General features: G+C 40.0%; 2 long non-coding RNA genes across 5 annotated transcripts in view; one reads left to right on the top strand and one right to left on the bottom strand.

Moving 5' to 3' along the window:
- The window catches only part of LOC107034178 (uncharacterized), a 561,724-nt gene extending 558,751 nt beyond the window's left edge, over positions 1-2,973 (bottom strand). For all 4 annotated transcript variants that reach the window (XR_004190107.2, XR_012072565.1, XR_012072566.1 and 1 more), the window contains exon 1: positions 2,830-2,973. This is a non-coding gene — a long non-coding RNA (uncharacterized lncRNA). The remainder of the gene's footprint in view (positions 1-2,829) is intronic.
- Positions 2,974-3,256: 283 nt separating this feature from the next.
- Positions 3,257-16,424, top strand: LOC140696358 (uncharacterized). Its single transcript, XR_012072569.1, has 3 exons — positions 3,257-3,464; positions 12,276-12,420; positions 16,158-16,424. It is a non-coding gene; the product is annotated as an uncharacterized lncRNA (long non-coding RNA).
- Positions 16,425-17,579: the final 1,155 nt, after the last annotated feature.

Here is a 17,579-nt window from a genome sequence, read left to right as displayed (position 1 = left end):
GCTCAAATTCATATGAAACATCCTCCAGGGGAGGTCATATGTTAGGCCATAAAACAACTCTCAATAAATTCAAGATTAAAATCACATCAAACATCTTTGCTGACCACAATGATATTAAACTAGAAATCAATTACAAGAAAAAAACTGGAATAAAATAAAAAATCCATTTTTTTAATGGACAGAAAATCTCAATAGAAAATTTTTCCAAAAGAGACATTCAGATGGCCAACAGACACATGAAAAGATATTTAATATCACTAATCATCAAGGAAATGCAAATCAAAACCACAATGTGATATCACCTCATACCTATTAGGAATGACTATTCTCAAAAAGAGAAGAAACAACAATTTGTTGGCAAGGATGTAGAGAGAAGGGAACCCTCATGCACTGCTTTGGGAATGTAAATTTGTGCAGCCATTATGAAAAACAGTATCAAGGTCCCTCAAAAAATTAAAAATGGAACTATGATATGATACCCAGAATTCCACTTCTGGGTATTTATCCAAAGAAAATAAAAATACTAATTGGAAAAGATATGAGCACTCATATGTTCATTGCAGCTTTTTTATAATAGCCAAGATATGGAAACAACCTAAGAATTCAACAAAGGATGAATGGATAAAGAAGATGTGGTATATATATACACATACATACATACATACACAAAGGAATACAATTTAGCCACAAAAAAGAAGAAAATCTTGCTATTCGCAACAATGTGAATAGGCCTCCAGGGTATTACAGTAAGCGAAATAAGTCAGAGAAAGACAAATACTGTACCATCTCACTTTTATGTGGAATATAAAATACAAAACAATCAACAAACAAAATCCACAGATACGGAGCACAGAGTAGTGACTGCCTGGTGGGAGGGGTGTTGGAGGTGGGAAAAAGGGGTGAAGGAGATTGGGAGGCACAGACTCGCAGCTGTGAAATGAGCAAGTCATGAGGATGTGGTGTGTACCATGGTGACCACAGTCAATGGCACTGCAGTGCATGTTCAAAGGTTCCTGAGAGAGCAGATCTTGAAAGTTCTCATCACAAGAAAAAAAAATTTTGTAACTTTTTATGATAATTGATAGTGACCAGATTTTTTTTATGGTGATCATTTCACAGTGCACACAAGTATCAAATTAATATGTTGCACATGTGAAACTAAAAGAATGCTGTAAATCAGTTATACCTCAGTTTAAAAAGAATAAAGAATGAGTTTTGGAGTCAGATCAGAACCCAATGCTTATTCTACCACTTACTAGCTTCTTTGGGGTCTTGAAAGAAACCCCTTAATTTTTCTGAGTCTCAGTTTCTTCATTTGTAAAATAGAAATACTGATTCTTTCTTGGTGATATGCTGAGGACTAAATGAAACAATGTTCATGGATCCCTTAGCATATGCCCTCACATGCAGTGGGTTTTTGGTTAAAAGCGGTTTTTCTTGTAAAGGAAAGTTTAGGTGCGTTGAATGTACCCGTGTGTTTGGTAACCAATTTGACCCAGTTTTAGTAGAAGGTACAGTGGCAGAATTCACTTCCTCTGATAAAAAAAATAAAGTAAAATAAATAAAGTAAGCCTTAATGGAAACAGAGGAAGCAAAATATCTGAATCTAGATCAAGGAGAGAACCATGGTGCTGGGAGGAAAAGAGTATCAGGGGAGTCTTAGCTGGAGTTCTTCTGAAAGCAGATCTTAAGACAAGGAATTGGTTGCATGTTGGTTATTCCTAGAAATAATGAGCGAATGGAGAAAATGAAGCAGAGCTGAGGGAAAAGCCAAATTATGTGCCATGAGGGGACATAAGAGTCTGCTGCTGAAGACGGAACCTCTGAGAAGGTTGCTGAGTGCCTCTCAGAACTGCCCATCTGAAAGATAGGTGGCTGAAACATTTCTCCACAGGCGTCTGGCTCCCATCAGCTGAGGGCTGCCCTTGAGGATGTTAGCGCCGCCACGCTTCCATGCTAAGCCTGAGGAAGCACTGAGCAGGCTTTTGCAGTCTGGAGAAGGGTCTGAGGCAGAACTTAGGAAGACTCGAAAAATGTTCTGGAGACCCGGGCTTGTCAGGACCTCTCCACTACAGGTGAGAGAAGGGACCTTAGGCAATGGGAAACAGGGCTCCAAACTTTTCTGCCACAAATAGTCCTTCTGACAGACCATAAACAAGCATCAGGACAATGAGAAATTGTTATGAACTGAAAGTTTGTGTCCCCCGCTCCCAAATTCGTGTTGAAACCCTAACCCCCAGTGTGACAGTATTAGGAGGTAGGGCCTTTGAGAGGGGGCTGGGGCATGAGGGCAGAGCCCTCATGTATGGAATTATTATTGACTTTAAAAGCGACGGAAGAGAGCAGAGCTCCCGCCGCCCAGCATGTGCAGACAGGATGGCCACCTGCGAGCCTGGAAGAGGGCTCTCACCAGAACCCCGCCTTGCTGGCTCCCTGACCTCGGACCCCAGCCTCCAGAACTGTGAGCGATAAATGTCTGTTGTTGAGAAGCCACACCGTCTATGGAGGTTCGTCACAGCAGCCTGAACTGACTATGACAGAAATGACACCAGCAAAAATGAATGCTGGCCCCCAAAATAAACCAGGTATCTGGTTTTTCGGTACATTGTAGCTTAGCTTTTTTCATGGCAACTCGATTATGATGAACGAAATTGAGTGAAATAAAAGAACATGGAATCTTTTCCTTCCCCGAAGAGCCTACCAGGATTAGAATCACGAGGGTTTCAAACTTGGTCGTCTGTATGTGTGTGTATTTATGTCACAGGCAAAGCCCATTAACCACTCCTGGGAAATAAAAATAGACTCTGGGTAATAAAAATAAAGTCTAACCTTTTTCTTATCCTCTGCGCTCAGTCTAGTTTCACTGGTTCACAGGGGTCTGTACGCAGAGGCCTCGCACCCGGCCCTTCAGAAACGGCTGCGCCCAGCACCTCAGCTGACGGGCCTCCGGCAGAGGCGCTGCACGGCGCACAACACTCAGTCCACGGCGGCGGCGGTGGGGGTGGGGGCGGCTGGGGGCCGTGTGCAGAGACGCTGCGCCCTGCATTGTGATTGGGAGCGTGAGCAGCGCGGCTGCACGTGTCCCGCGAGAACTCCGTCCCCTCCCCTCCCCTCCCCCGCTGAGGACACTCGTACAAGGCAGCCCCGCCCGTGCCTGTCCAGAAAACAGCACGTGCTCTAGATCTCTCCTCGCACCTCTCCGTTCTTTGATCCAAGAATAAAGCTTTCCTTTGCTTCCAAACCGAACTCACTCTGATTCTGTTGGTTCCAATGACTCCGGGCAGAAGGAACCTTGATGGTGACCGTCTCAGGAGTGTCGGTAACAAATGTATATGTATGTGTCGTCACCATACTGCCACAAAAGGAAAGATGTAGCTTCACAAAGATAGTATGTCCTCATCGTATCATTCAGTCCTCTGTTCCTGTAACCACCAAACACTCCAGTCAGAGCCTGATCAATGTAGGTAAGCCTGGTCCTCAGTCCCCTTCTCTGAAGTCTCCATGATATTAGTCAGCCAGAAATTACTCTAGGCTTGAAATGACAAGTCACACCTTGCCCTGGGAAAATTATGGGGGAAATTAAACCCAGCACTGATGAGTTAAAGAGACTTTTGATTTCCATTTGAAGGGGCAAGTTTGGTGACCTATTCTGACAGTGAAAAGTAGAATGATTTATAAATGACAATTTATAATTTATAAATAATTAAATTGTCCATTCAATGCATATTTGCAATGTCTGTCCAATCAGAGTGCCACCTAGGGTTGCCAGATAAAATGCAAATATTGATAAGACATATATATATCAAAAATTATTCATTATTCATCAGAAATTCAAATTTAACTAGGAACTCTTTAATTTTATTTGCTAAGCCTGGTAACTCTAATCACTTCCAAACATGTACAACCAAAGAGGTGTACATTCAAACAGGACCGTAGATGCTCTGGAATGTCGTGCTAAAGGTTCGAGGACTTTTCAGTAACAGCAACATTTTGCTAAATAGACATGTGAATTAACTAAACAATTTACATATTGTTTCCTTGGGGCACATTTCTAAAAACTTTTCGAAGTATTTCAATAGTTTATTTGTCACAACATGGCAATCTCTATACTGGGGGGGGGGGGGAATACCGTGATGATAATAGGAAAACTCATCTCAAATAATTCCAAGTGAGTTTTCAAAGACTCTCATTTACCTGCTGAGTCAAATACACATACTTTATAATGTTCTCATTGGATTCACCTAAATATTTTCTCATAAATAAAATTTAAATCAACTTCTATGCCTAAGAACAATTCTGCGGAATCCTTTGATGAAAGAAACATCCAAGAACCACATGCAGAGTCACTTCATTTTAGTTGCAAGATTCTTGTTCCAGCTCACCTTCCAAAACAATTTCAGTCAAGTAGAAATGTTCTGACAATCCCCCCTTAGAATGGCCAATAATCCCTGCCTTTTCATTCATTCACTCATTACCTCTCTAAAAAGAGAATGTGCAGTTACCAGAATTTTATACAATTAGTGCTCCAAGAGTGTTTTAAATGCAAACCTATAAGAGGAAAGTAAAAACAAATCAAAGTTAATTGTGACTGGCTGGAACAAAATGCTTAAATCAATAGGAGGATGGCTCATCTGCTCATCATTTACCCATTACCTGGGAGACGATCACCTCCTGCTGTGCCTGATTTTTGATACAGATTCACCACTGCCTGCATTTTCCAGACACATGCTACGGAAGCCCAGCCCTTCTCTGACCCTCTCTCTCATTACCCACTTTGCACTTAATACCCTATGCACTTATTCATTTTAATTCTTTTCTTGCTTGTATGTTCTCTGTGAGGGGCCGATGCACACAAGGAAAACTAGAAAGTTGGAAAACTTTACAAAGAAGCTCAGGGCCTTCCTGCAAAGCAGTCAGAGGAGACACCCACACCTGCCTATGAATTACTGACCTCTCAACCGGTCTCCACAGTGACTATTGTGATTTTCAGAAACCACCCCAAAATAGAATGTGACTCCCTTTCATAAGGCATCTCTTGAAAAAAAATTTTGTTGTTGTTGTTGTTAAGGTATTAGATGCAAATGAAGATAAATAAAGCCCTCTTATTCAGACGTAGTGAATGTCTTTAATGGAAGGACAGCCTTAAAACTTAACATACAGTATCCAGAACAGAAATTGGCTGTTGGGAACTTTGGCTTTTGAAGGACACGCATGATCTTAGCTCTCATCAACAAAGCCTGGTGTTTTAGTATAAAGACAAACTCATTTCTAACCCTCTGCTGCCTTTCTGCAAATGCCCTTCACCATAGCCAAGAATCCCAAAAATGGAATATAAAATGTATCTGCCTTTGAAAGATAATATATATCTGAATTAAATACACACACCAAATTTAAATATACCTGGATAAGATGGTTGGGGTGATAGATTAACTTTTTTTCAGGTAATTATCCAAATGAAAATCTTGCAACTATGTTTTTTTTTATTATTATTATTAATGGTCTCCAAGGGGTGAGGAGGAGACAAAAAAACTTTTGAAATAACTAATTTTTAAAACTCTATTTGACAACTAAATGGATCGTGTGACTGCTATCACCAAATATTTACTAGCAACTATCTTTTTTAGCTTTGTAGCTATTTTTTTTACTTGTGTGTACGGATTACCTAATAGAAAAGTGTACAGGTGACCACACGTGGATAGCACACCATGGACTGAAACGACATTATTTTTTAGCCAAGTGCACCCACAGCAAACCATGGACTGAAACTGCATTATTTTTTTGGCCAAGTGCACTCAAATAGGCTAAATATGTGAAGGTTAGAAATACAGTACTCACTTTAAAATTGGAGTATAAATAAAACTGGAGAAACCTAGATGCACACTGATACAGTGGGGCGAAACAGCACAGTGTAGAGGATGACTAGAGGAAAATTGTGATGGTGCACAAAAGGGAAAAGAATAAGACACAGCTGAAAGCCAGCTCTAGCCTTTCCATTGACCATTGGTGTGTGTTCCACCTACCACTTCTCCAATGCATCCTTTTATTATTTTTTTGAGAAAGGACATTCATGACCAATAACACTGTTATAATGATAGTTAGTGTAGGATTTAAGATATGTTTTTTAAAAAGCACACTTAACCAACACTAAAAAGCCACCAAGGGTGGGGGTGGGGGTAGTTACCTAGCTCTAGGTTTTATTTAGTGACGGTTCCACTTTTTCACTCACTGCCTGCAAATCAGCGTTTTTAGTGGACAAAGGACTCAGCGGCGGCCTTATGATTGCTTCTTTTCAAATGGTAATGGCTATCCTAACTCCTCTGCCAGGTTTTTCTTACCAGAGCACAAATTGCAGTTTACAAGGCTCTGAGGGAAAAAAAATCTTAGCTGAATATCTTTTTTTTTTATTCGACAAACTGACATGTAAATTACCCTTTAAGTGCTCCACTCTAGGGCTCTGATCATCTCCTAATTGTCACAGTCAATTGTAGCCAACAGTCTCTTCAATCCCAAGCGCTTTGACAACAAGCACAAGGATCAAAGCAGAATCAGCTCCCTTCAATATCCTTCTGTTTAGGATGCTACAAAACGCCTGAAAAAGAAAGGTGTAAGGGCATTGCTGTAGAGGAAACTGAGAGTAGCAAGTATTACAATAGCCATTTTCTCCATCTCTAAAATTATGCTGTATAAGCTGCCGTGATCTTTAATCACATGCGCAGAACAAATATGTAAACCTCCCGGGCAATTAATATGCTCTTAAGATTATACTAACATTCCAGCTTTATGAACAACCCCGTCTCCATGGCTTAGAAAAACTATGACACAGACATGGGATAGCAAACATGTCACAGCTGCTTCAGCAACCAAAACTATTATCAAACATATTCTATATTTGAGCATAAATTTTAAAGCATAGTTTTTATTACTCAGACTAGTGTCAGGATTCACTGCTCCCCCAAACTAAATAGCCCATTGAAAATTCTAGAGTTTTTTTTTTAATTAACCTAGAGATGTCCAACTGAAAATGTGCCCCTAAATAAATTTAAAATGTGGCATAAAAACTAATTTCAGAAGAATGCTGTTTCCCCTAGTAGGGGTAAATCTATGTTATTGCTTTACTGGGAACAAACTAATTAAAAGTCATTACATGATCTACAAACATGAGTTCTAAATAAGATGTACTTACCAGGATCATCACTTAACAAAATATGACGTGTCTCCAACTATAGTAGTTTTCATATACCACTAACTTTTTAAAGATCATTTATGCTTTTCTCAAAAGATAAATTCATCCTATTATCTATAACAATATAAATAATTTCATGGAAAGAGAAACCCATAATAAAACAATAAATTACACAAAATAACCGCTTTAAAGAATAACCTGAAGGTTCTCAGGAAGAAAACGACAAATGGGAAGAAATCAAAGGTGCATACGACATTCCTTCTACAGCTTGTTGTCTCCAGGTATTACACACAGACAGCGTGTAAGGTCACACCTTGATTGACAGTCTTCCTATGCTCCAGAAAAGAACTGAAAAAAAGAGGCAGCAAATACCCTAGGTTCTTTCTCAGCTACTTCACTCAAATCCCCCTGTAGGGGTTTCCCATCCTCCCCTCAATTTCACCTTATATTCTCAGGTTTGATTGAAGAGCTTCACAGAAGGGTCTATTACAGATTGAGGAATGATCCATTTCACATCTGAAGCTCCAAAGAGCTCCTTGTGAGGAGTCTTGGAGTGCATTTATCTCACATGTGAAGCTTTCTGCAAAATCAATATGGGTATTTTTCAGTTTGACAAGTCAACGTGAAATATCACATAATAATAGAAAAACAGAGTTGTACATTTAAACACACCCAATATAGTTATCTATGACAAAGCTGATAGTTATTACTCATGGAGATCCTTGAGTGTGCCTATTCTGAATTCATCCTGATAGCTGGGCTAAAGGGCACAGACAGAGAAACTGACTGGTCACCATATTCCTGGCTCCTCTGTACCAATTAATCCAAGTTTTGCAGTGAGAGAAGAGAACGGGCAGGAATTATGACCTATGCTTCACATCTGAGAGTGATATGAGAAGTGGAAAGAAAATAACCAGACGTAAAAAAAAAAAGGAAGGAAGCAGAACAAAAAAGAACTTTGTAAAGAACTTCAAATTTAACTAATTGGCAATAACTGGGCAAAATCGTTACCCAAAGAACAGCAACCAAGTCTCATATCCTCCCCCAGAACAATTGACATACCTGTGATGGGCTCTGACAATCTTTGGGTGAACCCCAGATCTTTTACCACATGCATAAGCTTGCAGAACATGATTTAATTTCTCTAAATCTCTGTTTTGTTTGTTTTTTTATCTCAAAATGGGATTAATGAGAAGATTTACCTTACAAGGTTTTGTGAAGTTTAAATAAGAAGATGCACATAGCACCTGGGACATGAAAAACATACAACTATTGGTAAATACTGATGAAATTATTAGCGTTTCTTTAAACCTATCCACAAGGTCCTTAAGGTTCTCATCTGGTGCCATTTCTCCTGTCTGCTGGACTCTTTCCACATGGTTTAGTGTTCCCAAGTCGTAGATGACAGTTCTGGTCAAAGAGTGTACTCACTACGTTAACTCTGACGTAGGTCCTAGCAGAGGAGTACAGCCACCCACGTTCTTTTGCCTTAGAAATGGTCTTCCTGCAATCAGGAAGGGGGTCCCTATCAACCAAGAAAAAGAGAATCAGTTGGGGCTTCAGAAAGGAAAAGAATCCAGGCTTTGAAACCAAATAGCCACCGATTCATATGCCAATGTTCTCATGAATACTGGGGTCATCTCTGTTTACTCCGCCAATGGAATGACCTTAAAATAAAACCTCTCAGGAGCATATTGCCACCCAGATTTAGTTAATTAGCTTGCAATAACTGCTATTCTTCTCATCATATTTTCCTGCAGCACATCACTACCAAAGTAGTACTAATACCGTCTGTGCTTGAACCACCTAATTTGTAGATTGCTTGAAACCTACTTTTAATTTTAGGTTAACTCTCCCTACCACTCAGAATTAGCCCAGAGTAGGCAAAATATGTGTGTTCAGAGATGGGAAAAATTTATGTTATATCAAAATAAGAAAAGCATCATTAAAAAATTGAATGGAAATTTTAAAATTCTTACCCTGTATTTCAGAGTCAAATAACTAAACAAGACTTTGTATTTAATTAATTCAAAAAACTTAATATAGGCAATATTCATTTTTTTAGTTACTCTAGTGTTCTCCTCCATTATTAAAATGAAGCTATAGCTTTCATTCCAGAACCAAACTAAAATATTTAATTAAATGCTGATATAAAATTACAAGAACAAGTTTAAATAATTTCCCACTTAAAAGGGTTATTTCCTTAAAATTTTTAATTTATTTGTTTTGGGCTCAAAATACATTTTTAGGAAGGAAGCAAGTTTATAAGTGATCATTACATTTCCAGATTGACACATTAAAAACTTGTTTAATGTAAAATGAACCTGTAACACACTAGAATCAAGTTTTAAGTGACTCTAGGTCATGATATCTATAAATTTCACATTGTGGAGGCTTAAGGAGTATCATCAAACACTGAGTTTCTAAACTTTGGAACATCATCAGGCAGGAGATCTGATAGAAGGATGGAACAACCATGAAGCTGAGTGATCACAATTCTCAACATCATCATCATATCAACACCACCATCATCATTATCATCCTGTCATATCCCTCCCATTATATTAGTACATGGTACCTATGAAGGTGGTGATGCTAGGTAACCAATAAGATGGCATCTTGTCATCTTGACTTTTTTTAAGTGGAGGAGACCTGCACCAGGGTGTCAGGACCTCACTCTTTCTTTCTTTGATTTAAACCTCTTCCATGATGTTCATTTCCCAGTCAGGACCCTGAGCATTATTTAAACGCTTTCAAGTAAATTTCCTAGTGAGCAAGAGGTTTGGGGCCTTCTATTGATCCCCAGTTATTACACAGGATTGGGAGGACAAGGCTCCAGGGAAATTAGTCAGCACAGTGTAGACAGCCCCCAAATTTAATAAGAAAATAACTTTCCTGCCTGCCACGTCAAGGGTTACCCAAGGTTCCTTCAGAGAAATGACCAGGTGTCCTTTGGGAGCCAGGGAGGGTCCTGGGCCCCATCAGTCTTCAGTCATCTCAGCCATCATTGGTTTGGGAGCCCCAAGCCCTCTTTGGGACCTGGGGCAGCCCTGCTTCCAGTGGCCTTTTCTTTGCATATTGGACAGGTTCCTAGTGGACTTTCCCCAAATATAGGGCATTTGTCCTTCCAGTGGCCCTCCTGGCTGCATTTAAAACACGTCCCTTCCCAGCAAAACAGTGGCTCTGACCCAGGGGTCCTGGATCCTACCCTTCCATGGGTCTTCACAAGCAAGGGTAACCCTGAAAAAAAATTTTTTTTTAATTAAAAATAAATAAATAAACACTTTCAGTTAAGCAAATGAAGACTCTGAGGTATCAGCACCCACATTCCAAGATCCCCTCCTTCTGGATTTTGTCTTCGACCCACAATATCTAGGAAAGGGGCTCGCTCACTCAGGACCTGATAACATATTCCTTGGCATGCTGGCAGTACTTCAACAAAACCACAACATTGAAGTGAATATTTGCCTTTCTCAATGGAAAATAATTTCACAACTTCTCTCAGTTATTTACGTATTTCGAAAGTTGCCCTTCTTCATTATCAGGGCTTTCTGTCTTATTCCATTTCTGGTTTTGATTTTAACTGTAAACCTTACTACTCGAAACTCATGAGGGCTATCTGCCTTTCAAGCACTTCAGGTTGCCATTAAATAGCATCCCGTACTTCACCTAACTAAGAACACTTACTCCTGCCTCTTATCCATATTTTCAAGTAAGCACATGGTACTCTACAGTTTGCAACTCATCTAGACGACCTCTGGCCTCATCAAATTTTAATCACAAAACATATACATACACAACTTCAAATCTGAACTGATCAGGGGTTGGTGGGAAGGAGGAAATAGAGATTTAGTATTTAATGGGTATAGAGTTTCGATTTTGCAAGATGATAATGTTCTGGAGCTCTGTTGCACAACAGTATGAATGTGCTTAACACTATAGTAGTGCACACTCAAAATGGTTAAGATGGCAGATTTTATGTTATGTTTACCACAATTTAACAGTTTTTTTAAATAAAAAAATAATGTAGTGAAATTGCTTGTAGAAATGAGTGCATTAATTCAATAATAAATAAATATGGAACATCTCTTAAAAACTGAATTAAGGGTATTCTGATTTTTAAGTGTTAGGCAACCAGAACCCTAGATTTCAGTTCTAATTTCTTTTTTATTCAAATACTGCCTGCAAAATTATCCATAAAGTTTTCGAATCCAAATGGACCAGAATAGGGACTTTATGTAGGAGAAACTGCACTTGAAAATGTAGGTCAAAATTAAAGCTATCAATGAAACTCGGATTATAGAATTTCACTTCTCTTCTGAAAGGTTCAAACAACGAAACACAAGAAAACCACCACTCCCAGGTGCTCGGTTCTGAGGCTGTAACTACCACACGTTGTTACCACTTAGAATCTCAAATTTTCACCGAGTTTTCAGTGGACCAAGCAAAGTTGAAGCTCACTGAGACAAAAATACTCGGACCCAAACCAGACTATTTTCAGTGGTTTCTCTGTTTTTGTAACAGTAGTTCCACAGTCTCTTAACACTCACTTTCTTCAGGGTTAATTTTTTTTTTTGCCATTTTTAAAGTTATGTTATAAAATAAAGATTTTTCAGGATTCAGAGTCATAATCCATTCTCTGAACATGTTGAGCACATTTACATTTACCCTACACAAAGGTGGTAGAGGAAAGCTTCAAACAAAGCAGACGGAACAGGACCATGGAGTAACGGGGGACATTTATGAAAACGAGTGTCTTTATGATCCCACCTTACACACACAAAATGAAACCAGTCAAAACCAGAAGTAGATGGCTACCTTTTTAAAGTAAGATCCCAGGGTCAAAAATTAATGAACATGGTACACTGATTCAAACATTCACTAGTATTTTTCCTTTTGCATATGCACTCAATCATTTCATCACCTAATGGTTTGCTTTTAACATTTATTCTTGTAGTGCACATACTTTCTTAGATTAGGGTAGCAAGACCTTGAAGTCCAGTGTGAATCTGAAGTTTGTAATATTACTAACAGTTTTAATAATAATAGTTACCCATGACTAATATATCTTTTCACTCATATTATCTTTTAGAACCACCATATGAGCTGAATATCAATATGCCTCTGAGATATGAGGAAACTGAGGCTTTGAGAGATTAAATAACTTGGCCAAAACCACACACTAAAGAATGCTGTGCGCTGAACCACAGAGCTCCCCTGCATCTTGATGACTTGCTGTGAGTGTAGAATTTCAGTGTATTCTTCTACATCATCTATTACAAACTCTTCTTTTATTAATCTTCTTGATAAATAAGTTCCCTCTTGCATTTGGGGTCTCTTATTGCCCAATAGTTCCTGAATAGAAACCATATCTTGGACACAGACACTTGTTTTGATTGACTCCATGACTGAACCAAATGTGATCACTGGTCAGCGTGGCCACTGACCAGCAGCAGCAGCTCCCTTTGTTCCACTGATACCTCTCCATGTACTCACCAAGCAACCGGGTTACAGACCGTTCGCTACAGAGAATAACATCCATCATGGCGCATATTTTGAAATCCACTTGAACTCAGGACTATAATCAGTAGCCATTCATAGTGTTCCAGAAGACCCTACCACCCTTGCAAACACCATAATCAACACCAGTGAAGAACATCGAGACCAGCACAACGGACCATTTCGTTTCCCTGCTTCAGATCTGGATCCCTTTTCCCCCACACATCTCCTCACCGAGGTGAATATATCCACGCCATTTCTAGGGAGGACAGACTCAGGGCTAGCCTAAGAATCCAAGAATAGTGAAGTTGGAACCACAAGAACTCTCCAGGCCATGCCCTAAAATTGCATATGATAAAAATGTGGTCCAAAGAGGTAAAACGATTTGCCCAAAGTCTTAACCTAATGAGTGAAAAAGCAGAGACTTTATAAACTCCAACGCTAGGGCATTTCCCACTTATGAGACTGTTTTAAACAAAGGGCTTACTATGTGTCAAATATGGTACTAGATACTTTACAAACAGTATTTCACATAATCCTCACAACCTTCACAAAAAATAAATGTCATTGCTCCTCTTACAAATGGAAAAGATTAAGTAATTTAGCTAACTTCACACGGCTAGAAAATAGCAGCTGTGGGGATCAGCTATTAACACCTCACTTTTAATATAATGGTCAAGTTCCTAAAAAAAAAATGCCTCCAGACGGGATTATGGCACTAGACAAGCAGTGGACTGATGCTGAGATTAGAGGAGGAAAAGATACGAATTTAAGGCCTGGAAATTTTTTTTTAAAAAAGCTAAAATAAAGATGTTGCATGAACACACTGGTCTTTATTTTTATTTCTTTATATCCTGCTTTTTTTCCCAAAAAGGATGTAAATTGGTTTATCAAAAAGCAAAGAAACCAGAAAACAAACAAAAATGCATTGGATACAATAAGATAAACTAAATTTAAAATAGGTGATTGAACTAACTCTAGAAGAAAACACAGCGAAATTGAAAGAGACAAAATTCTTGCCCGGAAGTCTTATATACATGCCCAAGGTAGGCTGTAAATTTGAATGTGGGCTTTCAGACAGGCTACTAAGAGAGGAAAACGTGATCCATTATATGAATTGCAGTGTCCCTAAAACAAAGAACAAGCCATTTGCTCAGGAGAGACACAATTATTCCTGGTTATGAGACCATGGAGAGATGTGTCCCAATGCCCCTCCTGGAGAAGATGCGGTGGAGACCCAGGAACGGTAACCCTGGCAGCATGGGGCTGTTCACTCAGCGTCCTCGGTGCCACAGCATAGCACTCGGCAGAATTCAGCCAAGGCAGTTCTTTGGGGACAGCAAGCTAGTTGTCTGGGGAAAGGGCAGAATGAAGGAGGGGAGGGTGCTGAAAGGGAGGGATGCTGAACCATGGAGCCACAGGGAGGAAGTTCCCCCCAGACACAGCTCTGCTGCTCTGACTGCCTCTACGCCTTTGCTGCATGCTCCACCTGTCCCCACCTGGGAGGCCTTTGGCCCCCTTCCACGATCTCATCCAATCTGAATCTCTTCCTAATCTCTTCTGATGAAGAGGAACAGATCAAAATCACTAGCCTGTGCACTAGACTCAAGTCCCAAGCTGGCCTGAGGGGAACGAGTGAAGCGGGCAGAGCAGGCAAGGCCAGGCCAAGAGAGCCATCGTGACAGGCTGTGCCGGTTCACTGGTTGGACAGAGGCCCCCTGTTCCTGAGCTCTGCTGAGAGCCCCAGGTGCCACTGGCAAACCTCTGTTAGGAGCCATTACTCCCACCCATTGATTCCACTCATTCACTGAGGCAACAAATGCTTACTTGTTATCATTACGGTTATGTGCCTGGGAAACACAGGTGGACAAGACACACAGGATCCCTTCCTAATGGGTCTTGTGGGTTCACTTCTACCTGAAGATGCTTTGAATCGGGCCAACTCAAGGGAAGAGCATGGAGCTGAAAAATTAATCACTAAAACTCCACACCCTACCTTTTTTCATCAAAGAGTTCCTTCGGAAATCTGGAGAGAGCCCTTCCCTGGGGATTAACTAAAGACTGTGACTTTGCAGCTCATTTCAATAGTCATGCCTTCAGCTGCCTCATCTATCAAGAACGAAACTAATACTTGCAACCAATACTTCATAATGTTCTGTGAAAGGAAAACAGAGTAAGGTGTGAAAGCAAAAAAAAAAAAAACAAAAAAACAAAAAACACTGCAGAACTCTTAAATCCAAAAGGTGGTGTGCACATGGATAAAATGGACCTTAAAGCTACTATTCCATGAGTACACCTGCGTGTCTGTCATAGTCTGAAAAATGTTTTAAGAATACAAACAAGATAACGAAGTTTAAAAATGAACAATTTATTCTCTTAAATACTAGACAACTATATTAATTAATAAAATTTAATTGCCAGCACTGAAGGACTCACTGAATTACAAACATAGTCCTTCTAGGATGTTAAAAACATAATTAAGAGCGGCCTGAAATGGAAGCAGCAGAGCACTCTTATCTGTTGATGTGCAAACAGTGTGGTTATGTAAGGGATAAAACATACTTTAAAATAGTCCTTTCCTGTTATCAAGCAAAGCTCAGAGCATGCTAAGAAATAACTCTATTCCAGAGAGAGTTGTACATTCACTCACAGCCCCTCTAACTGAAACTGGAGCTGTCATCTCCCCTTCCCCAACACGGGAGTTACACCGAAGAAGGGTAGTCGACTGGAAAACAATGAGCATTTGTCCTGGCTGTACAGATTAGACCAATATTAAGCATTTTAACATAAAAGCACACATCACAAGATGCACCACACAGCATTATTTACATGAGGTCAAACTCTCACCTTCTCCTCATCCAGACTGGCTATCAAGTACTATGTACTTAAGGATTAGATCCATCTCTTTCAAAGTTATCTGTCTGCACATCATAAAAGATTTCATTGAAAGCAAAAGGCTCATTGGATGCTTCACTTTATTAGGAAATATTGCTCAGCACCTATGCTACGTTCTCTTAGCATCCTTTAAAATATACCTAACCTCGTGCTTTCTCCCACTCAGTCTCCTAGATTTGAGGCTATTTAAATGCTCTGCAGACCCCATGCACCATCACTTCTCAGGAGCAATTATAGCAAACAGATTAAAATGTACCCACATTCCACATTAAGTACAATCTTTTTGCTGTAATAATTTTGGAGGAATTTTTTACTGTTTTGTTTCTGAAATATTAGCCCTCGAATAACAAGCCAAATTTATAATCAACTATTTCCAAGCCATCATCAAGCACATGGAGGAAGGTATGCAGAGTGAAAACGTTTAACCTAAAAATTGTTTTCAAATGTAATGACATTTTTAAGAAACCCTCCTTGAGGATGACGTAACGTTGTATTTCGCTTGTTTTTATTAGTCTGGATTTTGAACTTCCTGTAATTTGCAACCAATATAATTGTGATCAGGCCTTCAATGTTTTCATAGGCCCATGAAACGTGTAAGCTCTGGAGTGCCTTCAGTCCCCAGTGAAGGAGGTGGCCCTACGCACATCAGCCGCCGATGTCACCTTCACCAGAGACCCAGCAGAGGAGTTCCTGGAGCCTGAGCCACCAAAGCCCCAACCCAAGGCTGGGCACTGGTCTTCTCTGGCTGGAATCTGGTGCTGGCTGGTCCCCTGGCAAGCAGTCCATGTGCAGGTGGGAGGGATACCTTCTTTGAGCACCCAGAACTCCCCAGTGTCTGGTGGCTGTGCTTGGCTCCATGTTTGAAGCCTTTCTTTTTTTTTTTTTTTTACATCTTTCAAATAAAATCCTCTTTTGAAGTCCCGCTAAATGTTAGAAAGAATAATATATAACTGAGTGCATTCCCTCTCACCCACACACACAAAAATCACTCAGTGGAAAATCTCTTCAAAAACAGACACAACGTATACCCCTTAACATCGCCAGAACATTCAGTCTTCAGAGGCTTCTTGAAGGCAACCCCTGCAGCTAGTAATCCCAGATCCCCACCAGCGGTGAACTGCGCCGGGGCCAGAAGTCTCCCAGCCACCACTCCCAACGGGAGAGCCCACAGCCTCTCTACTGGACAGCTTTGAAGGAAAAACGTCTGAGGAAAAATTGGAAACTGTGTAGGTAAATACAGCACGCTGTTATAATTGAAAATTCCAGGGAGTTTTTTTCAATATTTACCATTCTGGCTTCCTTGTAGATGTTTCTAAAACAATGGCACCATTACACCTAAAAATTAATACTGCACTGTGGTTTTTATGAGCATCTCCCTAATTCGTTTTTTCTCTTTATTCATTGGATACTGGTGGAGCGCCGCCTCCATGCCAGGCACTGTGCTGAGCCCTGGTGAACACGGCAGGCAGAGTCCCTGGGAGTCAAGAAGACAACCGCTCCACCCATTGTAGTAGTTATGTAAGAGCTTCTGCACGGCTAATTTAAACCCGTTTGACTAAAATTCAATCCCATTTCTCCTTGCCCTGCCCATGGGGTAGGGAATCAACAGCCAATCCCTTTCCTCTCCAGCATAGCCTTCCAGATACTTGAAACGCTCAAGTTGCTTTTTTCTTGTTCAAAATAGACATATTTTTCCCCAAATAAGATTACATTTGATGTGTGCAACATGCCAATATAACTCCTTTGCTGTGTCATCACATTGTCATTGATATGAAAATATAGAATATGAGTTTTCAGTCACATTGAAAGGATAAAGGAAAATATAGTCCCATGTGATCAACCAGTTTCTTAGGCACTAATCTATACACTATTTCTGATAATGCCATTCTAAGAAAATGCACTAGAATGTAACAAAAATTTTGCATCATTGCACTAGCTGAGAAAAAAAAAACTAATAGGTCTCTATCCCTCATGACTCATATTAGAGTACCCTGCCCCCAAA

This window comes from Vicugna pacos, chromosome 5 (assembly GCF_048564905.1).
Source record: "Vicugna pacos chromosome 5, VicPac4, whole genome shotgun sequence".
NCBI classification, from domain to species: Eukaryota; Metazoa; Chordata; class Mammalia; order Artiodactyla; family Camelidae; genus Vicugna; species Vicugna pacos.
The sequence above is the reverse complement of the archived record's forward strand: the minus strand, read 5'-3'. Positions and strand labels throughout refer to the sequence as shown.